Consider the following 14,559-nt stretch of genomic DNA (forward strand, 5'->3'; position numbering starts at 1 on the left):
CTGTGTGAGGTTTACTACAGTTAGAGCATTTGCCTAGAGACAAGGGATTCTTATTATTTGCATCTTGATTTGTGTATCTACCAGCCATCTGAACAGACATCTCTGGGCTCAGATCAGTTTATGGAGACATCAGAATCAAAGATAATTCCTCAGCTTTCCTTTTTTTTTTTTTTTTTAAAGCAATAGGGGTTAAGTAACTTGCTCAAGGTTACACGGCCAAACTTGCTCAAGGTTACACGGCCAGTTATTTCTGGGTGTGGTGCTGAGTATCTGAGCCCGGATTTGATCCAGGTCATCCCGACACTGGAGCCAGTGCTCTTACTCACTGAGCCACCTGGCCGCCCCTAAGCAATTGGGGTTAAGTAACTTTCTCAAGGTTACACGGCCAGGTGTTTCTGGGTGGGTGCTAAGTGTCTGAGCCCGGGATTCGATCTCCAGGTCTTCTCAACACTGGAGCCAGTGCTCTTACTCACTGTGCTACCTGGCCGCCCCAGCTTTCCCTTTTTTATCCAGGAAAGTTTCCATATCTGAATGTCAATGATGTTTTATCATTCTCGCTTGCTTTCCAGGGGTAGTAGAACAATGACTAGGGCAGCTAGATGGCACAGTGGATAGAGTTCTAGGCTTGGAGTCAGGAAGACTCATCTTCCTGTGTTCAAATTTGGCCTCAGATACTCGTTAACTTAGTGATCCTGGCCAAGTCACTTAACTCTATTTGCCTCAGTTTCCTTATCTATAAAATGAACTGGAGAAGTAAATGGTAAACCACTCCAGTATCTCTGTCAAGAAATCCTCCCCAGTGAGGTCACATAGTCAGATATGACTGAAAAATGACTGAACAACAAAGAATAATGAAGGTTGGAAAATGAGCTATTATTTTTTGTCTTTGCTCCTACAGCTCTGATTTGGGATGTTTGAGTATTGTCATTGATTGGGGTGAGGAATGGGGTTGAATGAATGTGGCTGGATGAGTGCAAATTTTACATATACTACAGAAAATAAGGGACCTGTTTCCGTGGCCTTGACTTTTCTTTGAGAAATTTTCCCAGAGCCCATAACTTTAGTCTTGCACACAAATGTCAATTTGTTTACCAGGAATTTGGATAATGGGCTTCATAATTCAGAGAATGCAAAATGAACAAAACAAAGGTGCTATTAGGTTTTTTCATGGACTTCTTTTCGGCAACTCTTAACTTTCCCAAGACAGCCTACTGATTCTGAAGTATGTTATGGTATAGTAATGGGTCAACATTCACTCAGGACTTTTGTTCTTGAGTTCTTATGCTGGCTTATCTTGCATCTGTGAGATGGATCAGCAGCCCCTAGAATATTAGGGTCACCTCCCCATCACTATGAAACATTCTGAGTAGAACTTTTGTGACTATATAAATCTGTAGCAGGGTGTGGTGGTGCCTACCTATAATCACTGTTACTGAGAGATGCTGCAACTGGTGAGTCATTTGAAATCCAGAGTCCTAAGATGCATAAGGGCTAGACATAATGGAGTATCTGAATTAAGTCAGGCAGAAATATGGTGAGCTCCTGGGAGTGGGAAGACCACCAGGCTGCCTAAGGAGGTTTGAACCAATCCAGGTTAAAACAGAGACTGTAAAAGCTTTCATGCCAACAGGTATTGGGATTGGGTTTATGAGTTGCTAATTCACTTCTAGCCTGGGTGAGATAGGAAGGCTCAGTCTCAAAAAAGACAAACAAATAAAAATGAATAATGTTTTTCTTACTATTATCCCTATAGATAAAAACTTCTTCACCAATGTTTCCAAAGTTCAGAGTGTTATAAATCAGGTTCTCTTAAAGTGGAACTCCATTCCTCTACCATGACTTCTGTCACTTTGTTGGGGTCTCTTTGGAAGGTTTCTGAAGTCCCTGGAGTTGGGAGGGGAAGGAAGAGGGAGGTAGTGTTTAATGACTGGCATCTCCTTGGTTCACTAGAGAAGTTGAACTGGATTCAGCTTGAATCTATACTTCCAGCCACTATTCTCATGGCATTCTGTCTGTTGGAACCTTCGCCAATTTTTGCACTGAAGTCACTGACCCTCTTTGTTTCCCAGTATCTGATGGTGACCCTAAGGGGTTTATATTCCCTTCTTCAGGGACTTTATCCTAGCTGTAGGTACATAACTCCCACAGCCTCCCCCTCTCCTGACACATTCTCACCCGTAGCTGATTTTGGAGGTGGGAGATATCTGTCTCCCCAGTGACAGTACCCTGATGTGACCAGTGGACAAAGAGCTTCGACATAGTGATTTGCACATCGTCTCCCCCATTACGCTATGAGCTCCTTCAGAACATGGACTATCTTTTGCCTTTCTTGTCTCCTCAGTGCTGAACAAAAGGCCAGGTTTCTAATAAACGCCCTTTGATTAAGAGGAGAGTAGCATCTAGTTCTTTTTTTTTTTCCAAAAAAAAAAATCAATCAAATATTTATTAAGTTTCTGTGTGCCAGGCACTGTCCTAGGTGCTAGGGACACAACTGCAAAAACAAGGTACTCCCTTCCCTTAAGGAGGTACATTTTAAAGATGGTGACAAAATGCCCATATATAAAACACAGACAAAAGATACAAGGCTCTGGGAGTCATGAGAAAGAGGTTGGTAATAATAATAATAATTCACATTTCCATAGTTCTTTAAGGTTTACAAAACATTTCACAGCATACCCATACCATTTAGCACAGTGTCTTACATATCACAAGCACTGAATTAATTAATTAGTGCTTTATTCATTCACCCCAATTTCACTGAGGAAGTAACAAAGCTCAGAGAGAAGTTGTTTGTCCATAGCCAAACAGCTAGTAGTCATTTCAACAAGAATTATTACTATGTGCCAGATTCTGTGCTGAGCATTGGGGATACAAAAAAAGTAAAAAAAAAAAAAACACTAGCTGTCATTAGATCTTGAAGTCTAATGGGAGAGATGACACATAAAGAACTAGGCACAAACAAGCTATGCACCAAACAAATTGGAGATAATAGCAGGAAGGCACTAGCATTAAAAGGGATCCAGAAAGACTTTCTGTAGAAGGTGAGATTTTAGCTGGGACTTGAATGAAGCCAGAAGGCAGAGATGAGGAGGGAGAGTATTCCAGGTATGGGGGACAACCAGTGAAAATACTCATAGCTGAGGGATGAAGTGTCCTATTCAAGAAAAAGCAAGGAGACCAGAGTCACTAGACTGTTAAGTAAGGAGTAAGAAGACTGGAAATGTGGGAGGGGGTCAGGTGATAAAGGGCTTTGAAAGCCAAGCAGAGGGTTTTATATTTCATCCAGGAAATAATGGGGAACTACTGGAGTTTTTTGAATAGGGGATGACATGATCAGACTTGTATGTCAGAAGTAGGACTCAAAGCCAGGTCTCTCGACTCCAAAGCAAATTCTTTTTCTACTATCCCCTGTTGACCTTTAGAGCATGGAGAGGAAGTCAGAATCTCATAAATATACTAATTTGGGGACATTCCATAATAGTCTCCCTTTAAATGTTCCCTAAGCTGACTGGCATGGGACCTGGGAAATATTGAACTCTTTCTTTTTGGGCACCATCCTCTGGGGATAATGAGGGCTAAATCCATATTTGTGTGGGTTTCCCCATTGTCTAAGACAATGTGAAATCTCTTCATTCCTCCCACCATTTCTACTAGGGCTGGTCACATTAGAGAGGGAGTTTATCTCATTCTTAGTATTTTCCATGCAATATATCTCACATTCCTAGTTAAGTCTTTCACAATTCCTTCCAAAAGACAGTAATCAAAATTTAATGTGTATACACACACACACACACATATTGTGTTCTGGAAATGACTGATACACAATTACATGCCAGTCTTTTTGCACTTCAATAGTATGTCTTCTCGGACAACAGAGAAGATACTAACATGATCACCCTGTTCTTTAACCTCAAACTCCACAGAAGTAAAAGTTCTTTTACAGTGGAATATGTGAACTCAGGATTGAAGATCCTAGCTTTCAGTAGACCATTTGGTGGTTAACAGCAATCTGGTTACAAGTCTTTGAGGTTTACTTTAGCAAGGGGATAAACCTCAATTCATCCTAAAACCATATAGACTATAAGAAGAATATATTGGTTATTTGGCCATTTGAATAAATGTTTACTAACAAGGAAGACCCCAAAAGGGATCAAGAAGAGTCAGACATGATTGAAAAATGACTAAACAAACAACAAATGATAACAAAAAGAAAAAGACCCATAATGTATTCTGCTGTCTTTTCCCTGATAACTAGCATTTATATGTCACTTTAAGGTTTACAAAATACTATATTTATATCTCTATACACACACATAAATATATATATACATGTGTGTATGTTTATTTCACATATATATTTATCTCACATATTGATTACTTCTAGATATTCCCAATCTTTGCAGAATTTGACTTCTTTTCAAAACATACCTTATAATATTTTCAGTTTCTAGTGTCTGCTATACTATTGACAAACCCAACATACACACACATCACCTTACTTCATCCTCATAATGATTCTATAAAGTAGATGTATTATTATCCACATTTCCAGGATGAGTAAACTGAGGTGAAGAGGTTAAGTGACTTGCCCAGAATCACACAGCTAAGTTCCCATAGCAGAATTTGAATTTAGGTCTTCCTGATTCCAAGTCCAATGTTCTATCCACTGTACCACCTAATTGCCTTTTTGTAATGATCTAGTTTACCAATATTATACACTTGGGAAATGAGATCAATATTGTTGGGCTATTAAAAAAATTTTCAACCAAAATTTTCTTCCCTAACAACAAATTAATTAATTATACCAATTAGCACTGACTCTTTTTGCTCAAGCATTATGTGAAGCTCTGAAACAAGGTAAGTTTCATTTTTAGATAAAAAACAAACCTTAAAGAAAAGCAAGTATTTCTAGAGTGATTAATAAAGTTAAAGAAGTAAGATTAAGTCTTAATTGTTCTGCTTGAGAGGTGAGGAAAAAATCTACAGATCTTGGCTATGGAGTTAGCCAAGACTTCTTTTTCCTAAATTGCCTGGTGTGATGAGAATGGGAATTTGAAGATCTTCCCTGCCCCTTAATAGACCTAGGGGGGAGTTTGAAGACCTCCCCTGCTTTGAAAGTAAACTCTTCCCCCTAACAGGCTGAATGTAGTCACATGGAGCTTGTGGTGGGAGGAGTTTGCTGAAGGGAAGCAGAGCCCACAGGAAGCTGGTCAGAGCTAGCTGGGGAAGGGGGGAGAGGATGCTCAGGCAAGGAGTCAGATAGGCTCATGAGTAGATATTGATCTTGTATTGGTTTGAGGGAAGGCTGAAGGCTGTGGCTTTCAGTGTTATTATCACTTCTTAATGTCTTTGGTACTATGATGGAATGAGCTTACTGGTTTGGGGATTCAGTTCTCTGCTGTCTAGAGCTCTCCTACTTTGAAAGTAAACTCTGCCCCCTAACTGAACTTAAGCAGTCCTTAACCAGAAGAAGATGAACCTTCCAGACAAAAGTCTCTACTAAATAATTAAATTCAGATTGGAATTAAATCAGAATTAAAAAGAGGGTATATCCTTCTCATGATACAAATGCTTCACACTAAAGGTATCATTCTAAAAACTGAGAGCTATTCTATATAACAATTTCCAAAACCACAATGCAAAAGAAAAAAAAAACACAAAACAAAAAACTCAACTACAAACAACACTAATCAATAATAATATCATGAAGCTAAAACATGACATTAATCTAATTGAATGCATCTACAAATTAGCTACAGGAAAAACCCATTCCATTTATCTACCAATTTTGGCATTCTATCATGGTTCCATGGAGGAACCAGCATAGAGTAATTATCATTTTTGTTCTCAAAGCTACAAAGGTATAATACCATCTGTTGCCATTCAGAGCTCAGATCAACCATGCTGTGAATAATAATGGTCCCCAATTAATTTGTTAAACCCAATAGAAATTTAAAAATTTCAGTTGATCAGTTTTAAAGCTTGATACATTATTCCAACTACTTTTCCACATCCTCAAAAATGCCAGCATCTGTGAAATTAAGCTGAGAAATTATTAAAATCTCAAAACTAAATTCACCTCCCAGAGGAAGAAATAAACATTGCTCCAACTGGCAGTAACAGCTTTATAGGTGTGTCAATCTCCTTATTCTCCAATTGGCCCAATGAGCTCTAAAAATTTCCTTAAAGTGATATTGACATATTCTAAAGTCCTAGGTTTTTCTTTTGGCTCAAGCTAGAGATCCTGGTGGCTGGCAAAAATGAGGATCTTGTCTTGTCCCTGTTTAAGCGAAAAATCATTAGTTCTAGCCTTGCAAATCCTTGTGAATCATCACATTGAACATCTTTTTATGTTGATTAAATACTACACTGTCTAATACTGCTAACTTCTTAACCTTATACTTCTCTGCTTTCAAATCATGTTTCAAATTGCTTTCATATTTATTTTCCTTTTCTTCATTAAATTTTTTCTGCAAATTAGTGCAATTTTCTTAGGCATCTCTAATTTATTGCAGAATTGTCCTTTTGGATTGTTGGAGCTGAAGCTTCTGGGTTTACTGACAGTTTCTCATTTTTCCATGTAAAGTATTTCCAATTTGGTTTTTTACTTAAGAACTTGTAAATGTATTTTCTATCCTAATTCCTTTTAGGTGAGCTTGCTTCTAATTTACTAGACAATTAAATCTTGCCAAATCACTCAAAAACTTAGTGATTAGGTAAACCACTTTTAAAATCAAATTTTGTCTTTTTGCCTAAATGACTTGCTCTTTTTTTTTAGTCTTTAAAAAGAGTCTTTTACTTGTCTTTTTAAAAGAAACTCCTGCTCAAGGCAATTTTTTTTAAAGTCTCCATTTCAAACTGGAGAGGAGGAAATTTTGAGAATAGAACCTGCAAGGTATGGTTCTTAAGTACCAGATAAAGTTTAATTTGCAAACTTTAAAATGCAAAACCACTCTTCCCCCAACCCCCCTCCACTTTTGGAGACACTGGCAAGAAAGTTTGAAACTACCTTTAGTCCTGTTAAATAATGAATGCCTCTTTTCTGAACAGGTAACACCATAACAGGAAATGCAAACTTTTCCATTGCTAACTAAATTCATTCACACAACTAGGAACATGTTGAGTGCACTGTTAATTTAAAGATTAATGGATCCTTTTGAAAAGCTTTAGCAAAATAATTTTGTGCAAGAATTCACACATTTTCAATGCTAGCTTTTCCAGGGACAGAAATATTATACTTAACTCTGTTCCCTATTCTGAGATTCCCCCAGCTTTTCCCAAATTGGACACTTGATATTGACCTTACCTGAATAGGGGAGGATCTATCCTCAAAACTCAATGACTCACAAGAACTTGATTCTAGCTTCACCCTAAAACAGGGTTTTTTTCTGGGCACAGAGGCCTCTCTTGTCTTTCTTCATCTTCTTGAAGATCTACTTATCTTGATATCAATCACTCAGGCAGGGGACCCATTGATCAGTTTTGGTCAAGCACTCCAAAATGATCAGAAAGATTTCTTGAGCAAGAGGTCAAGCACTTCTGGGAGGGGGTCCTTGTGAACTGGTAGTCTCATACCCCTTTTATGATCTTTTTGGATCTATGAATTTTAAGATCAGTCACTTCTTAAGCCTTTACATCCCTAAATACAGAACGGACCAATAGACACCAAAACAAACCACCAACAGACAAGGGTGAAATAACCACATTTTGCTAGTTGGGAATCTCTGGATGAAGAGCCGCAGGGCTGTAGAGTTCCCAGCAGCATTCTATCATGATTCCATGGAGGAACCAGCATAGAGTAATTATCATTTTTGTTCTCAAAGCTACAAAGGTATAACACCATCTGTTGCCATTTAGAGCCCAGATCAACCATGCTGTGAATAATAATGGTCCCCAATTAATTTGTTAAACCCAATAGAAATTTAAAAATTTCAGTTGATCAGTTTTAAAGCTTGATACACTACTTTTCCACATCCTCAAAAATACAAGCATCTATGAAATTAAGCTGAGAAATTATTAAAATCTCAAAACTAAATTCACCTTCCAGAGGAAGAAATAAACATGCTTATGAACCATGTCACTAGTTCCAGGCATCTGCTGTTCAGATCTGTTTCCCAATGCTAAGAAAGGGGTAAGGAAAGCCTATCATGTACATAAAGTGTGGAACTCTGTTGGGAACCATGGGAATGCAGTCTGGCTGCTGCCTCCAGAGTGAAAAGCAGAGGAGGCATGGTGGCTGCAGGCGCTGCCACATGGCTGCTTCTGGTACTCCTGGCCTACAGATTGTAGGGGGATCAAGCAGCCATTCAGAGTCTAAGTACTCTTGCTTTAACCTGCTTGGATCTGGATTGTGGTCTTTGGTAGTGGTCCTGTGGTGTGTGACCAGTGAGCCAGAGAGTGTGGGGATTGTAGAGAGGGCGCCCTACTAAATAGTTCTGGCAGCTGCAAAAACACCAGCGATTTGGGACATAGCTCTCTCCATTCTGGAAGCAGAGTTCTACCATGGTAAAGAGCTCAAAAGTCAAGTAATTGGCTGCCAATATGAGCAAGCAACAGAAGCACAAACAGACAATAGAATCCTTTTTTGGGGACAAAAAGGATCAAGGCATGGAATGGGAGGAAGACAATGAAGTCAGACTCCTGCATCAAAAGCCTCCAAGAAAAATATGGACTGAGGAGCTCAAGAAGGAGTTTGAAAATCAAGTAAGAGAAGTGGAGGAAAAATTGGAAAGAGAAATGAGAATGATGCAAGAAAATCATGAAAAGAGAGTCAACAGCCTGCTAAAAGAGACCCAAAAATATACTGAAGAAAATAACACCTTATAAAATAGACTAACTCAAATGGAAAAAGAGGCCCAAAAAGCCAATGAGGAGAAGAATGCTTTAAAAAGCTGAATTTGCCAGATGGAAAAGGAATTTCAAAAAGTCACTGAAGAGAATAACTCCTTCAAATTAGATTGGAGCAAATGGAAGCTAATGACTTTATGAGAAATCAAGATACTATAAAACAGATCCAAACAAATGAAAAAATAGAAGGCAATGTGAAATATTTCATTGGAAAAACCACTGACCTGGAAAATAGATGCAGGAGAGATAATTTTAAAATTATTGGTCTACCTGAAAGCCATGATCAAAAAAAGAGTCTAGACACCAATCTTTCAAGAAATTATCAAGCAAAATTGCCCTGATATTCTAGAACCAGAGGGCAAAATAGAAAGAGAAAGAATTCACCAATTGCCTCTTGAAAAAGATCCCAAAAAGAAAACTCCTAGGAATATTATAGCCAAATTCCAGAGTTCCCAGGACAAGGAGAAAATACTGCAAGCAGTCAGGAAGAAACAATTTGAGTTTTGTGGAAACACAATCAGGATAACACAAGACCTAGCAGCTTCTACATAAAGGGATCAAAGGGCTTGGAATATGATATTCTGGAGGTCAAAGGAGCTAGGACTAAAACCAAGAATCACCTACCCAGCAAAACTGAGTATAATGCTACAGGGAAAAATATGGTCATTCAATGAAACAGAAGACTTTCAAACATTCTTGATGAAAAAACCAGAGCTGAACAGAAAATTTGACTTTCAAATATGAGAAGCATGAGAAGGTAAACAGGAAAATCATAAGAAATTTATTAAAGTTGAACTATTTACATTCCTACATGGAAAAATGATAATTGTAACTCATAAGACTTTTCTCAGTATGAGGATAGCTGAAGGGAATATATATGTACATATACATATATGTGTATGTAGGAGGATGTATGTGTATATAAATATACATGTAAGTGTGGGTATTTGTATGTTCACGCATACATAGACAGAGGGCACAGGATGAGTTGAATATGAAGGGATTATATCTAAAAAATAAAATTAAGAGGTGAGAGAGGAATTTATTGGGAGAAGAAGAAAGGGAGAGAGAGATTAGGGTAAATTATCTCATATAAAAGAGGCAAGAGAACACTTACAATGGAGAAGAAGAGCAGGAAGGTGAAAGGGAATGGGCAATGTGATTTGGCCTAAGGAGGGAATAACATACACACTCAATTGTGTATCTAACACTACAGGATAATAGGGGGCTAGGGGATAAGAGGGGGAGGATAGAAGGGAGGGCAGATTGGGGGAGAGGGTAGTTAGAAGCAAACATTTTTGAAAAGGGATAGGGTCAAAGGAGAAAATAGAATAAGTAAGGCATGGGAAAGGATGGAGGGAAATATAGTTAGTCTTTCACAATATAACTACTATGGAAATGATTTCAGTAACTACATATGTACAATCTATATTGAATTGCTTATCTTTCAAGTGGGGGTGGGTAAGGAAGGAAGAAAGGAAAAAAAATCTGGAACTCAAAGTTTTAAAAACAAATGTTTAAAAATTGGTTTTTTTACATGCAACTGGGAAATAAGATATACAGGTACTGGGGTACAGAAACCCATCTTGCCCTACTAGAAAGTTAGGAGAGTGAAGGGGGAGGATATAAGAGAGAACAGATTAGGGGTAGCCAGGTGGCTCAGCGATTAAGAGCACCGGTTCCAGTATTGGGATGACCTGGATCAAATCCGGGCTCAGATACTCAGCACCACACCCAGAAATAACTGGCCATGTAACCTTGAGCAAGTTACTTAACCCTGGTTGCTTAAAAAAAAAAGAGAGAGAGAACAGATTGGGGGAAGAGGTATTTAGTAGACTTGCTATTTTGGGGTGGGTATAGGGGAAAGACCAGGAGAAAAAATTGTGGAAATGAACATTGAAATCTTGTGAAAATGAACATTAAAAACTAAAAATAAATATTTTTAAAAAGAGATATATTAATATTATTCTCTGCAAACTCCTCCCATACAATGTAAGCTCTCTGAGGGCAGAAACTTTCTTTTTCTTGTCTATCACCAACACCTAGGACAATGCTTATAAATGAATGAATCAGTTAGTGGAATCCAATAAGATACTGAATCCAATAAGATACTATGCTCCATAAACTATGTAAGTGCTGTTAGTGTATTATTGTTAACCATATCAACATTATCATTATAAACATCAATTGGTGTACCAGGTGGCAAATTAGTAATGTCCTAATGAGGTATGTGAGGCTGGCTGATGCTATAATGCATGGTCCCAGGCCTCTGGCCTTTATGAATTGCTCTCTGCTCTTTGTAAGGTTGGGTTTTGTTTTGCTTTGTTTTTAATCTCAGACTGACCTCACTTCTAGTGTGTGCTGACAGTGATGACCTCCACTAAACCTTTTTAATCTACTTTTTCTAATCTGTTGTGAGTTGAGGAATCAAATAACAAAAAGGATCTTAGCTGTTCCCTTTTCTTCAGCAGCATAGTGTATTGGAAAAAAAATCCTGGGTTCAAATTTAGACTTAGATGCTTTCTAGTTGAGTGATTACAGACAAGTCATTTTACTACTCAAAAGCTCAGTTTCCTCCTTTATAAACTGGGGATAATAATACTCATGCTATCTATGTCATGGGATGGTAGTTAGGAACATACTTTGAAATCTTAAAGTTTCCTTCACAATCACCATCTGAGGTAGATAGGAAGGCTAGGACTGTGCCCATTTTGTGAATGAGGAAAGTAAGACTCAAAGCAGTTATGCATTTTGCTCAGGGTCACACATTTTTTAAGCAAGAGAACTCGTATATGAACCATAGGATTTAGAGGTGAAGAGATTTTTGGTCTATTGACTACAAGGCAATGTCATGTAATGGAGATAGTCTTGGATTTGGAATCAAGTGAGCATGAATATGAATCCTGCCTTTTACATCTACTGGCCACCTGACCATGGTCAAATCACTCAACCTCTCTGAGCCTCAGTTTCCTCATCTGTAAAATGGGAATAATTACATCTGTGGCTATCTATTTCACAGAGTTGTCAAGAAAATCCAGTGAGATGCCATCTATAGGAAATGCTTTATAAATCTCCATGACCTCCGAGGTCTCTTCTGTCTCTATAGATATATCTATATACTATACACTATACCTATAGATTTATCTCTATCTATATACTTCTCTCTCTACATCTATACATACTATACACTTAAAATGCTTTATAAATGACAACTACTTGATAGAATATTAGTGATGTGATCAATCAGTCAATAAGTAAACATTCATTGAACACCTACTATATACTAGGTGGGGCAGGTGGATGACATAGTGGATAGAGTACCAGGCCTGGGATCAGGAAGATGTACCTTCCTGAGTTCAAATCTGGTCTTAGACACTTACTAGCTATGTGACTCTAGGCAAGTCACTTAACCCTGTTTGCCTTAGTTTCCTCATCAGTAAGATGAGCTCAAGAAAAAAAAAAATGACAAACCACTCCAGTATCTTTGCCAAGAAAAACCCAAATGGGTTCACAAAGAGTCGGACTGAACAACAACAATGTGCTTGGCACTGTGCTAAGATGCTAAGTCCTGGGGGCATGAAAAGAGACAAAAGACAGCCTCTGCCCTCAAGGAGCTTACAATCTAAAGGGGGAGACAACATGCAAATAAATAGATACAAAGCAAGCTACATACAGGATAAATAGGAAATAATTAACAGAGGGAAGGAACGTACCATGTTTCCCTGATAATAAGACACTGTCTTATTATTTTTTTGGACAGAAAAACACCAGAGGGCTTATTTTCAGGGGAGGGCTTATTTTAATGAACATTAACAGCAATTTTAATAAACAGGTAAATGTGAACAAAAAAATGTACCTTTATTCAATAGTGAATTCAATAAAGAACAGGATGACGTGCTCATTGCTGCAGCTCTGATTGGATGCAGCTCGGAGCACGGCGTGCGTTTCATGGCGGGGGATGGTGCATACAGAGGATACCGTAATGTAGCATGTAGTGCAGGGGATCACCTTCACTACAGTAGCAATCTCAATAGGGCTTATTTTCGGGGGAGGGCTTATTTTAGAGGAATCTTACACAGTAAGGAGAGGGCTTATTTTCAGGATAGGTCTTATTATCGGGGAAACACGGTAGGAACATAGTATTTCAGACCTATAAGGGAACTTAGAACATGGCATGTCAGGGCTGGAAAGGACCTTAGAGATAAACTTCTCCAAACCGCCCATTTTACTAATGAGAAACCATAGTCCTGATCACCCAAGTAGTAAGTAAGAAAGTCAAGATCATTATGCAGTTCCTCTCACTTAAAATGCATTATGTTCTTATAACTACACGCTGACTTTTATCAAGCTTTGTCAAAATTAAGTATAAAATAAGAATGAAAAGAGGGGGGAAGGCAGAGATTAAGTCATTGAGGTCATGATCTTTAGTGCATGGGCTGTATGACAATCCATTCAGTTACTTGAAGGTTTTGTTTGCTCTGTAGCAACTTATTTCTGTTTGCCATAAGACCGAATTTTGGAAAGGGAGGTTATACAAATGACAAATTTGATTGTTATTTTTGCTGTTGAGATAGAAAGAAAGAAAGAAAGAAAGAAAGAAAGAAAGAAAGAAAGAAAGAAAGAAAGAAAGAAAGAAAGAGAAAGAAAAAGAAAGAAAGAATAGAAATATATCTATCTCTATCTTTATCCATATGTATAGATATGGGTCCTCCCTTCACAAATATTTATTGTAGACCTTCTAAGTCATAGTGGGATGTTTCATGAGTTGTTGTAGCTTCAAAAAAATTATCATCCCATGAAACAACCCTTTGGGGATAAACCTCTCCATATTTCATTAAACTGATCTTTAATCCCTGAATGATATTCTTCTATTTCAGGTGAATCTGTCAAATTACTATGATCTTTGCCATCATCATCATCATCATTTCTAATATTTATAATACAATTTAAGATTTGTGAAGCATTTTACAATTATGATCTCATTGAGCCTCATAGCAACCCTGGTAGGTAGGTTCTATTATTATCCTCCATTTAACAGTTGAGGAAACTGAGACTGAGAAAAATTAAGTGACTTATTCAGGGTCACACAGCTAGTAAATATCTGGGTCTAGATTTGAACTCATGTTTCCTGACTCCACATCCAGTGCTCTATCCATTTCACCAACTAATTTGCTTTACCATTTTATTTATTATTATTGCCATTATTATTAACCCAAACTCCAACACCTGATATTACCTTAGGCAAATTACTAAATCTCTCCATCCCTCAATTTCCTTATCTGTAAAATGGACTTAATGATTCTTTGTACTACCTTCCTCACAGAGTGTTTATAAAACCTCAAAAGCTATGTATGAGTTTTTAAGATGTTATGGTACTGTTTTGTTAGTATTATCATTATCATTGGAATTGTCCTCAAAAAGGGAAGAGAGCTGGGGGAATTGCCTTTCTAAGGCAGAAACCTAAGCCTAAGACTACTGATTCCAAGCCCAGGGCCCCAGTCCTGCATGGATTCCCTTTTCAATCACAGTCTGATCTAGACTAGCTTTAGTTCTTTCTAGCCCTTAGTTTTCCTTTTCTTTCCTTCTTTCTTCCTTTCTTTCTTTCTTTCTTTCTTTCTTTCTTTCTTTCTTTCTTTCTTTCTTTCTTTCTTTCTTTCTTTCTTTCTCTTTCTTTCTTTCTTTCTTTCTTTCTTTCTTTCTTTCTTTCTTTCT

The 14,559-nt window shown here is 37.8% G+C and overlaps 1 protein-coding gene across 1 annotated transcript in view; it reads left to right on the forward strand.

The window, feature by feature from the left end:
• The window catches only part of LOC138148280 (2-acylglycerol O-acyltransferase 2-like), a 167,536-nt gene that overhangs the window by 70,588 nt on the left and 82,389 nt on the right, over nucleotides 1-14,559 (forward strand). The gene's annotated exons all lie outside the window — the stretch shown is intronic.

The sequence above is a fragment of the Petaurus breviceps genome, unplaced genomic scaffold (assembly GCF_028583685.1).
Source record: "Petaurus breviceps papuanus isolate PSGF00001 unplaced genomic scaffold, PetGlider_PUasm1.0 90823, whole genome shotgun sequence".
In the NCBI taxonomy this organism is placed as follows: Eukaryota; Metazoa; Chordata; class Mammalia; order Diprotodontia; family Petauridae; genus Petaurus; species Petaurus breviceps.